This window comes from Neoarius graeffei, chromosome 9 (assembly GCF_027579695.1).
Source record: "Neoarius graeffei isolate fNeoGra1 chromosome 9, fNeoGra1.pri, whole genome shotgun sequence".
In the NCBI taxonomy this organism is placed as follows: domain Eukaryota; kingdom Metazoa; phylum Chordata; class Actinopteri; order Siluriformes; family Ariidae; genus Neoarius; species Neoarius graeffei.
Genome location: NC_083577.1, coordinates 47,699,144 through 47,713,209, shown reverse-complemented (window position 1 = coordinate 47,713,209; position 14,066 = coordinate 47,699,144).

Genomic DNA, 14,066 nt, shown 5'->3' with positions numbered 1-14,066 from the left:
GTCGTCCTACCCTCTTTTAACTACGCACATAACAGAATGCCAATTCTCTGTTTATTTTTCTTGTTGGCTGATGACAATGTGAGAAACTTAGTTGGCTTTCAATCTTGCAATCAATTTTGCCATCAATAAATAACTTTGTGACATTATTACTGTTTTGTTTTATGTATTTTACAGAACATGAGTATTTAAAATGCAAATATTTAACAGGTTGGGCACATGTGCCAGGGATGTTTACTGACATTTACTTTATGTATTGCCTTTTCAATTTATTAAATTAATATTCTGCTGCTAAAATTACGCCAGTACGCCTAAGGTGACTTGACTTGGACTTGACTTGACTTGACATAGCCTGTGACTTGACTTGACTTGACTTGACTTGCCCAAGACAAAAAAGACTTGGGACTTACTTGGGACTTGAAGGTGAAGACTTGAGACTTACTTGAGACTTGCACATGTGTGACTTGGTCCCATCTCTGGTCTAGTATACTTCCTTTAAACTAAAAATAAGAGAGTATGCTTTCAGTTTACTTTTTATTCACTTATCAGAGCTATACTTAATAAAGTTATACCTAAGTATACTTGGTTTATACTGAAAAGTATATAGAAAAGTCTAAGTATATTAAGATTATACTTATACTTAAACTTTTGATCAAGATATACTTAACAAAAGTGTAATAAAGTATTAAAATATTTGTGCCTTATGTTTAAGTGTACTTGCCCTGTAGTTGTGCTTCAGCATTGTTGAATCTTAGGTATGTCTGTGGTTCCATATAAGGGTTTTTTGCTTGATTGTTTGTTTTTTAATTTCTCCTCAGTGGGATAATTATTATTTTTTTTTTAATTTATTTTTCTTTAGAGCTTGGATATCAATTTCAGTTGTCATTGCCATGTTTTTATACTTTGGCATTTAATACAATGTTGCTTTAAATTTTGAATTTTAAAGAAAATTAATATGTTCTTAATCCTGAGTATTTGATGTTATTTTGTGAATTCTTACCTTTTATAACTTCATTGTAAGTTAAGGTACAAAACACTTAAGTTGTCTACTGGTAATGTGCATGAGGTAAAGGTTAGGGCTAGAAAACTAATAGTATACCTAGAAGGGTAATTGCAGTATACTTCAAAACTAAAAAGTGGACTAGATGTATATAACCAGTAACTAATAGTATATTTCCAATATACTATAAAGTAAACTTTTATAAACTAAAAAGTGGACTAGAAGTGTGTAATGAGTAAACCAATAGTATATTTCCAGTATACTACAAAGTATGCTTTTAGTAAACTAAAAAGTGGACAAGAAATATAAAACAAGTAAACTCATAGTATATTTCCAGTATATTATGAAGTATGCTTTTGTGAACTAAAGAGTGGACTACAAGTATAGAACTAGTAAACTATTAGTATATAAGTTTACTTGTGGTATACTTGCAGTACAAAATAAAAAAAATACTAGTTGTATACTCAAAGTTTACTTCTCTTAAACTTAAAGTATACTTTTTATAAACTAAAAGTGGGCCAATTTAGTCCCAAGAAGTATTAGATTAGTTTACTTACAAGTACACTGTAAGTACATTAATATCAGTATACTTGGGACACAAAAGTATCATCTCATCTCAGTATCTCTAGCCGCTTTATCCTTCTACAGGGTCGCAGGCAAGCTGGAGCCTATCCCAGCTGACTACGGGCGAAAGGCGGGGTACACCCTGAACAAGTCGCCAGGTCATCACAGGGCTGACACATAGACACAGACAACCATTCACACTCACATTCACACCTATGGTCAATTTAGAGTCACCAGTTAACCTAACCTGCATGCCTTTGGACTGTGGGGGAAACCGGAGCACCCGGAGGAAATCCACGCGGACATGGGGAGAGCATGCAAACTCCGCACAGAAAGGCCCTCGCCGGCCACGGGGCTCGAACCCGGACCTTCTTGCTGTGAGGCGACAGCACTAACCACTACACCACCGTGCCGCCCACACAAAAGTATACTTAAGGAAATATACTTTAACTTTACTTAAGTATACTTAATAAAATGAACTTGAAGTATACTTCTTTTTGATAAGGGTAGGCAAAAGGAACATTTCTACTAGGTTGGGTTTCCCAAAAGCCTCTTAAGAAGAGCATCTTAACTAGGAGAGAGAGTGTTCATTGTGATGCTTGTGCTACCATTTAATGATAATCTTTGCGCTACGATGCTTTTGGGAAACCCACCCTAGTTGATTTTGATCAGCTATAATAAATCCATGACATCAAACATACATGTAACTTTCATGAGGTTAAGCTATTTTTATCATGCTGTTTTGTATGTAGCTTGGGTGAATATAGACAAAACCATTTTACAAACTAAAGAATGTTTTTTCTTGTTTATTTTTATTGCTTTTGTGATCTGCATGGTCCACATTCAGAATGGTTTAGGCTGTCTTTAAAGAAAGTAAATTTGTGGTCCCACAACAACTAACATTAGCTTGTTAACCAGTAGAGCTACAACATTTTGAATACATCACTCAACAAAATGCGTTGCAGAACTGTTAACCTTCCTTTTATGTTCATTTGTCAGGAACTGGGTCAGTTTGACCCGGTGCATGTTTAATTATCCAAAAGATGTCCGAAACCAAAAAATCCTAACAAGCATTGTTAATATTTCATTACTAACTCCATTACTAACTATTCTATCAATATTTGCCACCAGCCTTTCATCCACTGTGATATTAGGGCCTGGGTTATAGAGTAGTGGAAGTTGCTCTACCCACTTGTCCCACACTGTCCTAATAGCTGCCAGCTTGTCTCTCTCCCGTCTACCAGCCCTTGTCTCTTGATTATCAAATTGGATTACTCTGGAGAAAATGTGAAAAGTCTCCAGAGACATTGTGGCTCGAAATATAGCCCTGCCTGTCTCTGCATCCCACAGACTGGCTGTCGATTCATCCTTCGACTTATAGACCCCAGCCAGGATGAGGAGCCCCAAATACGCATCTAAATGTGTTTTGTCCAGCTCCTTCCACTTCTCCCCAAAAACACGCCTCCCTTCTAGATTAGTCATTTCCAGAATGATTTTCTGTATTGAATCTGGCATGACCAGCTCAAAAGCTGACTTGATGTCAGTCACACAAGTCACTGCCATCCTAGTGGGCCCTGGCACTGTCTTTATTATGTTTTCTGCAGACAGTTTTGCCTGACGCATTTGGGGATGAAGACCACTGTATTTCACCATTTTTTGACATGAATGTCATGCTTGGAGGAATAGGAATAGCAATTCCCTCATCTGGTTCAAAATCAGAATCATTAGAATCAGAATTTACCTCAAGATAGTCTTCATCTTCAGACACATCCTCCTCTATTTCACTGTCATGATCAATGATTACTTCCAGAGCCTCCTGGACTGTCATCCTTTTGCTTCTGCTGCTCATTTTGTAAAGGTCTGCCTGACAGAGTGTAATGTTGGTAGGACTCCCATGCAGAGAATCTTTTATATGTTTTGCCTCTCCCCTGTTGAGTGCCCATTGAATGTGGGTGGAGTTTTCCCACGAGAACATAAATGGTTCCCGTCAAAAGTCATAACACTTGCACCTGTGTGTGTGTGTGTGTGTGTGTGTGTGTGTGTGTGTGTGTGTGTGTGTGTGTGTGTGTGAGTGATTGGGGTGAAACATGTCTTACAGTTGCAAAGAAAGAAACAGTCTGACATTTCTGACACCCTTTTACCTACAGTTTGAATGAATGAATGAACCCTTTATTGTCACTGTTACCAGTGAAATTGACCATCAACCTGTCCTTACAGAGGGGGAACAGGACAGGAAGACAGGGATAGATAAAAGAAAAAGAAACACAGTAGTAACATGAGGAAAAGATGAGGAAAAAAAGAACCCCCCCCCCACTATGCTCCTATCAGGAGTACAGTGTGGGAGCATTTAAAAACCTCCGCACAAGCACACAATAACACAAGTACACTTTAAAACATGGGACTTGAGGGGGGGAAAGGGGGGAAGGAGGGGGCAATCAGGGGTGGGGGGGAAGGGGTAAGGGGGTAGGAGGGGAGGAGGTAGCGGTAACCCAGCGCAAGCAAGCAGCCATCCGCTCCTGCAGCCATGCAAGCGGCACTGGTCACACACCCGCTTGTCACACTGGGGGTGAAAAAAGGCGACCGCGGAAAATTGGGGAAGGAATGCGAAGAATGCGAGAGTGTCTCCCAGCAGTGACCTTCCAGGGGAAATGTTTCCCCAGCAATGGCCTTGATCGAGGCCAGTGCTGTTCAGGGAGCCGAATGTCGATAAGATAGAGATTGTTTGGTTTTTCGAACAGACGCAGTCTTTACACATCCTCACCACTCGTCCATATCTGTCCATTTCGTCTATATCTGTCCATTTCTGTCCATCTCTGTTCAATTTAATTCCAGTTGGTCTCCTAAATACTTATTCCTTGCAAAGCCGAAAGCGTCTCCAAGATGACAACCATGTTGTGGTTCAAGTTCTGCCACAGTCTGAGTGCCGACAGCTTTGCCCACCGCTCAATCATATCGGGCAGCTTTGTGGGGCTTTGAACAGCTGTCACCGTTGTCTGATTTCCTCGATATACCAGGGCAATGCCTAATCCAATCAGCAAAAGTCTGGTAATCATGGTTCCGAATAGGTAGATATCTCCAATGTCCTCTACAGACGTTCCGACAGGACAGGTGGGTTCCCCCGAACCCAGAAACTGTGTCAATTTCGTTAGACCAGTTTATCAAATCCATGCTTTTTTAGTTTAGAAATTCAATGTGGAGAGAGTCTCTCAAAAAAAAAAATGTATAGGCAGACGAGACAAAACAAAGAGCACAAACAGGAAAAAAAGGAGAGGAGAGCAGAGAAATGCGACCGCCTTCCGTGAGAGCACAGAGAAGAAACAGTCTGATATTTCTGACACCCTTTTACCTCCAGTCTGAATGAATGAATGAATGAATGAATGAATGAACCCTCCAGTTTTACCTCCTTTTACCTCCAGTTTGACTGCTGGGTCAAATTGACCCAAACAGTATCTATGTGATATAAACATGCAGAGGGTGGTTGCAAATATGTGAGATGAACCATTTTCATATTATATGTTGATTACACTAATTAAGGCAAGCAGAAGATGTTTCATACTGAAAAAATACTTTTAACTATTTTTCCTAGATATTCAAACTTTAAAACGGGTCAATTTGACCCGTAACATAATAGGAGGGCTCAACATTTTTTTTAAGGGGCTAACTAGGAGCAATTAACTTTCTTCCATTAATAAGATGGACACCTTTAATTAGTGATGTTGATTGACAACCAGCCTATCCTAAATGTATGTCTGTATTCTACATTGCTTGGTTTAACAATTCACAGAGCATGTTTTCATCATTCAGTAAGTGAATTTAACCCTACATACAAATTCAAATCAATGTGCAAACTCATAATCACAATTGGCCTGATTCAAACTATATGAAAACATTGAACTTATATTTAAGGGCAAATTAGTGCTTTATTCATATAACATCCTGTGAATTTCAACCACCTGACCTTTGCTTGTTTGAACTTAAGTAAATTTATTGCGTGCTATATTACATAATACACAACTTAGATAAGGACAGTGGGAAACAAGTCAACATGCAGGGTCATATGCAATTTATTTCCAGCTTTACACTGTGCAATTTGGCATTATTTACATTTTATTTTGTCACTGACACTGTTTTATCAGTACAGCTAATGGTGAGTCACACAATATGAGAGGGTAAACAAGGCAAATTTAATAGAACCACGTGTAGTGAGAGGTGTCACAATCAGATTATGAGAAGCACAGTTAGCACCATTAGTCTTTGCTGTCTTCAGCATGTTGTTGTTACTTGGAAACCATATTCACATGCCATAGGCTGCATGCGTTGAGTGATCGGCTCACCTCCTGTGTTTAAATCCAACAGCAAACTAGGTTTCAGGAAGAGATCAAATATCCACAAAAACACTTTGTGTTATTGCATAAAAATACACAAATTAAGTATTCCCTGTTTATCGACACTGACTTATTTGACTAGGGGCATCACTGGCATTTAACTTTTGACAGTCATACATTGAGTGCACCTTTGTTGTGTGGTATCATATACAGTGTGCACACTTGTGAGTCAGTGTTCATTGTCGCTGAGTGATTGAGCCATGCAGTGTAAGCAATAGTCAAGTAGCAAGATTTCTCTTGTTGTACAGTATAAGCAGAGGTGGACAAAGTACCCAACTTCATTACTCAAGTCAAAGTACAGATCCCACTGGTCAAATGTTAGTCCAATACAAGTGAAAGTTGTCCAGTCAAATTTTTACTGAAGTTAAAGTACTGAAGTATTTGCTTTTAAAAATACTTAAGTATTAAAAGTACATTTTATGTCAACACGTTGTATTATTGCCACAACGCTTATAATACCTCATGCCTCTGAAGCAACTGACTGGATTTACTTACTTACTTACTTACTTACTTACTTACTTACTTGTAGAACCTGTAGAATAAACACCTGGTAGAATGTTACAAAATGAAACATAACTGAACTGCAAAAGAACTATTGCCATTTAAAAAAAATTTTTAACACTTCTCCCCTCCCCCACAAATCAGCATGGTAGTGTTCTAACCCAGCTCTGGCAGTATGTGCACACATGTACAGTATGTGTACAGTGGTGCTTGAAAGTTTGTGAACCCTTTAGAATTTTCTATATTTCTGCATAAATATGACCTAAAACATCATCAGATTTTCACACAAGTCCTAAAAGTAGATAAAGAGAACCCAGTTACAGTAAACAAAGGAGACAAAAATATTATACTTGGTCATTTATTTATTAAGGAAAATGATCTAATATTACATAGCTGTGAGTGGCAAAAGTATGTGAACCTTTGCTTTCAGTATCTGGTGTGACCCCCTTGTGCAGCAATAACTGCAACTAAACGTTTCCGGTAACTGTTGATCAGTCCTGCACACCGCCTTGGAGGAACTTTAGCCCATTCCTCTGTACAGAACAGCTTCAACTCTGGGGTGTTGGTGGGTTTCCTCACATGAACTGCTCGCTTCAGGTCCTTTCACAACATTTCGATTGGATTAAGGTCAGGACTTTGATTTGGCCATTCCAAAACATTCACTTTATTCTTCTTTAACCATTCTTTGATAGAATGACTTTGTGCTTAGGGTCGTTGTCTTGCTGCATGACCCACTTTCTCTTGAGATTCAGTTCATGGACAGATGTCCTGACATTTTCCTTTAGAATTTGCTGGTATAATTCAGAATTCATTGTTCTATCAATGATGGCAAGCCATCTTGGCCCAGATGCAGCAAAACAGACCCAAACCATGATACTACCACCACCATGTTTCACAGATGGGATAAGGTTCTCATGCTGGAATGCAGTGTTTTCCTTTCTACAAACAGAACACTTCTCATTTAAACCAAAAAGTTCTATTTTGGTCTCATCTGTCCACAAAACATTTTTCCAATAGCCTTCTGGCTTGTCTACATGATCTTTAGCAAACTGCAGATGAGCAGCAATGTTCTTTTTGGAGAGCAGTGGCTTTCTCCTTGCAACCCTGCCATGCACACCATTGTTGTTCAGTGTTCTCCTGATGGTGGTGGTAGAAGTTACCCTGGGGTCCTTTGTGACCTCGCCGACTACAATTGTATTACATGCCTTGATCTTGGAGTGATCTTTGTTGGTCGACCACTCCTGGGGAGGGTAACAATGGTCTTGAATTTCCTCCATTTGTACACAATCTGTCTGACTGTGGATTGGTGGAGTCCAAACTCTTTAGAGATGGTTTTGTAACCTTTTCCAGCCTAATGAGCATCAACAACGCTTTTCTGAGATCCTCAGAAATTATACACTTCCACAATCATGTGTTGTGAAGATCAGACTTTGATAGATCCATGTTCTTTAAATAAAACAGGGTGCCCACTCACAACTGATTGTCATCCCATTGATTGAAAACACCTGACTCTAATTTCACCTTCAAATTAACTGCTAATCCTAGAGGTTCACATACTTTTGCCACTCACAGATACATAATAGTGGATCATTTTCATCAATAAATAAATGACCAAGCATAATATTTTTGTCTCATTTGTTTAACTGGGTTCTCTTTATCTACTTTTAGGACTTGTGTGAAAATCTGATGATGTTTTAGGTCATATTTATGCAGAAATATGGAAAATTCTAAAGGGTTCACAGACTTTCAGGCACCACTGTATATATGTACTGTATGTTAATCAGGAAGACAGTGGAATAGCTGTAAATGCAGCTTGCTCAGAAAATAAAAATGATAATCCAACCTGCTTCAAACCAGGTCCACACCTCGAGCTTAATAACTGCCCAACAGCAACACTGCTTTAAGCAAGACAAAAAAAATGCAAGACCATCATCTGACATCAAAACAAAAAATTCCAACAATTTGTTGTGACTGACTACTACAATACTGTCCATCTCACAGGTCTCGCATGTGTGTGTGTGTGTGTGTGTGTGTGTGTATTCATGCACGTATGAATCTGCCTGTGGAATCATGGTGGTTTAACGTTAAGCGAACTAGTCAGTGACGCTCCACCTGACGTTAGCAAAATCTTTTCGAACTCAATCATATTGGGTAGTTAACGTTACTAGAAAAGAAAGATTTCTACATTTTGTTTATTTGGCAAGATTATGCTAAACCATTTCTGAAACCACTTCAAATAAGTTAATGTTATTCATGTTAGCATAACTCCGTGTTTACATGCTTACTAATGGTGTCCAAGTTAACTAGCTGCACTAACGTTAGCTGTGGACAAGGCGATGGCAACTTGATGGGAAAATCCATCGAAAGTCATTTGACTAACCAGACTGCATAGCTATTGCAACGTTAATGCTAGCTCTAAAAGCACATTGCAAGCCTTCTCTTGGGAATAAAATGTTTACAGACCTCAATATGCTATCGTAGATCGGATGGAAAGTTTTTATAGGCTGTGATGTGCTCCGTTTTAGGCAAACAAAGCAAATATTTCAAACAAAATGACTCTTTATTGCTTTCAGAAAACTGAAACCTGGGTTCTAGCTATAGCCATGAGTGTGTGCATTCCCCAGAAGAACTGCCTCCTTCCATTCTGCCATCAACTGATTGTGTTAAATAATGCTGCGGAGAAATCATTGAACTTGATTTTATACAGTTTGTGGATGTGATGTGACCCTAGTGATTACTGATAGGCTGTCTCAGTGTCACCTGTGAAAAAAAACAATCACGTTTTAGAAAAGAAAAGAAAAAAAACATTGACTTTCAAAGCCACTTCATTTGTCTTTCATTTCAGATATTTGTCTTTCAAATGTAGTGAAGTTAGTCATAAGTTTCCAAAAAAATAATACTCAAGTAAAGTACAGATACTCAAAAAGTGTACTTAAGTACAGTACTCAAATAAATGTACTTCGTTACTGTCCACCTCTGAGTATAAGCCTGTCTTTTGTGTGGCAGTTTACAAACGAATATGCATGTAGGAAAATCTGTTTGGAAATTTGCATTGAGAAGGATGGAAAAACACCAAAAATTCCTTCCATCCACTCTCTTCAGGATGTTCCACCAAGCTGCAACCTAGCACAACCCCATCCTGGTGCACCACCAAGAAGGTTGTTGTCCACCAAAGGTGTTGTACAGATGTGTGATCAAATTGCTTTGGGCCCCACAAACCTAGTATTTCACTGTGGAGAGTGCCTTTATTATAGGCACTATATCACTATGTGCATCACTACCTTGGGCATTGTGTGTTGTTTGGGTTCTACTTTTTGTTACAGTGCTCAAATAAAATTTTTATCCATGACATTATTGATACGTATTGGACTAATGATGTGCTGGCCCCTGGCCAAGCTAGCTTATGAGTGAGAGAGAGAGAATATAATTTGATAAGAATATAATCAATATAGGACTGTGTAAGTCAAAGCACCTAAGTACATTGCATATGTGGATTTTCTCCACATATAGACATCTCATTCTCCCTTGTATTGTAAAGACTCAGTGATCAATAAGGAGATTGAGTGTAGCGTCTGGGGGTGTCTTCTAGCACAGCCTCTGTACAGCTTCACGAAGCAGACATGCTACATCATGCAGAGACTTTCTGTGTAGAGAACCTACACAGAATTGCCACTAACTCACTGACACTCTTTAGCTTAGTATAACACCAAATTCCAATTTTATTTGTCACATACACAATCATACAGCGTACGGCATGCTGTGAAATGCTTACTGCAATGCTCCATAGGTCGTGAGGATAGTTTTGGGGGGGGAGCGGGAGTAAAATAGAATGTACTTAATATAATAAAAACTAAGAATAAGAAATAAGAACGTGATGATGGAGTGCTCTGCAGAATATACACAATATACAAAATATGTATAAATATATTGCACACAAGAAATACATTGCACTGTAACGAATATGTTGAAATGTATATTGCACTATAATTAGGTTGCACAAAGAGGTATAATTGCTATAGTACTGTGTATATTGTACTACAGGTAGATGAATTTACTTGAAGAGGATATAAGAGATGGGGGGGATGAGGGTGAAATGGTGACGATACCTAGTAGTTGTCCATTGTTGTCCTTTATTGTTACTGTTATTGTCCAGATTAAGAGCCCGAATGGCCTGAGGGAAGAAGCTTCTCCTCATTCTCTCCGTGTTGGCGTTGAGGGAGCAAAAGTACTCCCCTGACCTCAACAGAGAGAATAGTCCATGTTTGGGGTGGCTGAGGTCTTTCATTATCTTCCTGGCTTTGGTCCAGCACAGCTTGATGTAAATAGATTCCAGGTCAGGGAGCCTAGTGTAGATGATGCGCTCGGCTGATCGCATCACTCTCTGGAGAGCCTGTCTGTCCTGCTTGGTGTTGTTCTCAGACCAAGTGGAGATATTTCCTGTCAGGATGTTCTCGACGGTACAGGAGTAAAAATTCCTCAGCACCCTCGGTGGCAGACGGAAGTCTCTGAGACGTCTTAGATGGAAAAGACGCTGGTGTGCCTTCTTAACCAGGGCAGTGCTGTGGCAGGACCATAACAGGTCTTGTGTGATGTGAGTGCCCAGGTACCAAAATCTGTCCAGTCTCTCCACTGGGGTCCTGTTGCTATTGAGGGGTTTGTAGTTCCTCCCCTGCTATGTGCAGAAGTCCATGATTTGTCTTGCTGATGTTTAGGAAGAGGTTGTTGTCCTGGCACCAGATCTCCAGGTTCCTGACCTCTTCCAGGTAGGCTTCCCTTACTGTTATCTGAGATCAGGTGTACCAGAAACTTGATAATGGTGGTGGAGTCTGATGAGGCTATGCAGTTGTACATGTACCAAATGGATGATTTGATCAGAAAGCCTGTTTTAACTGTGTAACAAGAAAATGTATATGATATTGTTCACATGTAATAATAATGCAGGCAATTTTATGCTCTCCATTGACAGCATATAGTCAAAATTGGATGCTAAAACAATGTATTAAAGAACTATCTTTTACACAGAGAAGCTAGTCAAACAGTTAATTTGAAAATTATGTATATGGAACAGCCCTTTATTACTGCTGCATCTAGCATTATACACTATAATACCTGGTACATAATTATAATTAACATCAATTGCAACAACAGCAATGAATGCTTTATTATAATGAACCATTGGATATCATTTTCATAATTTTAATAAAAAAGCTGAAAACAAGAAATGTGTTTATGCCACATGCTTAAATAATAAACAATACTGACATACTGATAATGCAGGACCTATAAAATAGGAGAGCTGTTCTGTTGTGCCATGATATCTGCGTTAGAATGTACACTGTCTCAAATTCAACACAGCCACACCCACAAACAAATAAACAAATATACACAGCAATGGGCACGTAATTAATGTTCTCCTAGTTTCCTCACGAACTGTTTGCTCCTTGCTACCATGGATGTGCCAAGTCATTTAAGTTGGTGATTAAAATAACAATCACTGATTTTTTTTACGCTAGATGTAATATAGTTGCATGTTCTGAAAACAATCACCCCATTGGCTCAGCATGATGCATTTAGTGCATGTCCCAAAATACTGTCACTCAAAGCTTTGAATAATAACACTGTAAGATCCTAGTGTCACACAGCTCTGCCAAGCTTTGGGCAAAAATTATCTGAGGCGCCATTTTGTTTTCCTGCCTGCAAAACAATCACACTATAGGTAATGTGGTCCTAGTGAGAGCAGCATGCATAATAGGGAACACTGTAGGTTTGAAACTAGTCATGCTTAGGGAAACCTATTTTCAGAGAACATTTTCAGAGATGCTGATAGTCAACAGCAGGGTTTGCTCAAAATAAAAAGACCTACACTTCTACATTCATATCTCACATTACCCGAACACACTATCTTCCAATCTAAAATGTAACTGTTTGAGAAAAAGAAAAACAAATGACCCCATTCTGAGAAATTACGAAAAAAATTGTACCTTTCCCATAAAGCTTTCAGAGGTAAAATGGAAAAGCAAACTTTCTCGTCAGAGTTTTATTCTGATTACAAAAATGAGGGTCCTGGCAACAGCTTCAGTAGTAATCAAAGGAAACTAAGTCAAAGAAAGATGGTAGAACTAAAGTAACAATCAAGCCTTTGAACCGAGAACAGATGGACCAACTTACTAAAGAATTTTAACAAAGATGGGGATTGGTCCTTTTTGATATGATGTCTATATATAATGCCATGTATTCTCTACAAGCTTTGAATATCATGTTACTGTACTCTTAAGTACTAATGCCTGATGAGCTTAAGAGACTGCACAAGAAATTTGCCTGAGTAAAATTTATTCAAATTGAAAAAAAAAAATTACTTTATGCCAGATAACATTTGGTCCCTCTCTAAAAAATTTTTGGACTGGAGACCAGAGGTTCAAGCTGAGATACATGAAAGGTAGGGTGAACATGTCACATGGTGAGTGGTAATGCCAGTCTAACAGAACATGGGTTGATTACCTTCTTGATGAGGAAGGGTCGAAGGAACCTGGGTGCTAGCTTGTGAGAGATGGTCCCAAGTGGCAGGTGGCGCATAGAGAGCATAATTCGTTGACCTACTCGGTAGGTGGGTGCCTTGGAGTGACGTTTGTCAGCCTGCCTCTTGGATGCGAGTGCGGAGCGAATGAGTCTTCTCCAGGCCAATGCCCACATCCTCCTGCAGCGGCGTATAAAAAGCTGGGCTGAGGGTACAGCGACCTCCTCCTCTTGGCTGGGGAACAGTGGTGGTTGGTAACCTAGTGAGCACTGAAATGGAGAGAGACCTGTGGCAGAGGAAGGGAGAGTGTTATGGGCATATTCGATCCAGGGTAGGTACTTGCTCCAAGAACTGGCATCCTTGGACGCCATGCACCTGAGTGCAACCTCCAAAGCCTGGTTCGCCCGTTCTGCCTGGCCATTGGTCTGTGGGTGGAAGCCTGAGGAGAGACTACAGGTGGCCCCGATGAGTTTGCAGAAGGCTCTCCAGAACTGTGCAGTGAACTGAGGACCCCGGTCAGAAACAATGTTGGTAGGCAGACCATGTAGGCAGAAAACGTGGTGGACGAATAGTTCTGCGGTCTCTTTGGCTGAGGGGAGCTTAGGCAGAGGGATGAAATGGACGGTCTTAGAAAAATGGTTAATAACAGTGAGGATGCATGTGTTGCCACCTGAGTTGGGGAGTCCTGTGACGAAGTCACAGAGACACTAGGGCAGACCCAGGACCTTTTGGATGGGCTGGAACCTGTGGCTGGGACAGAGAATTATAAACTGACCTTCTCAGCATATAACAGATGGTAAATAAATTAATGAAAAAAAGACATCATGATTTAATAATTAAAAAAAAGAACAGAAAATTTGTTCTCTGGGACAATTTATGTTCCACATGGTCCCTCTTCTGGGTTCCTGGAATCTAATCCTGTTAATCAATGCAAATTAATTCTGTAATTTAATATCACACTACAGGATATCATTACTCTGGCCAGATGTATAATTCATTTATTTTTCTTAATTGTATTTTGACATTATGTGGTGCTTCTTAATGGGTTACTTGATGTCAGTAACAGATGTAAGTAACAGTTGCAGTAACAGATGTAATTAAGTAA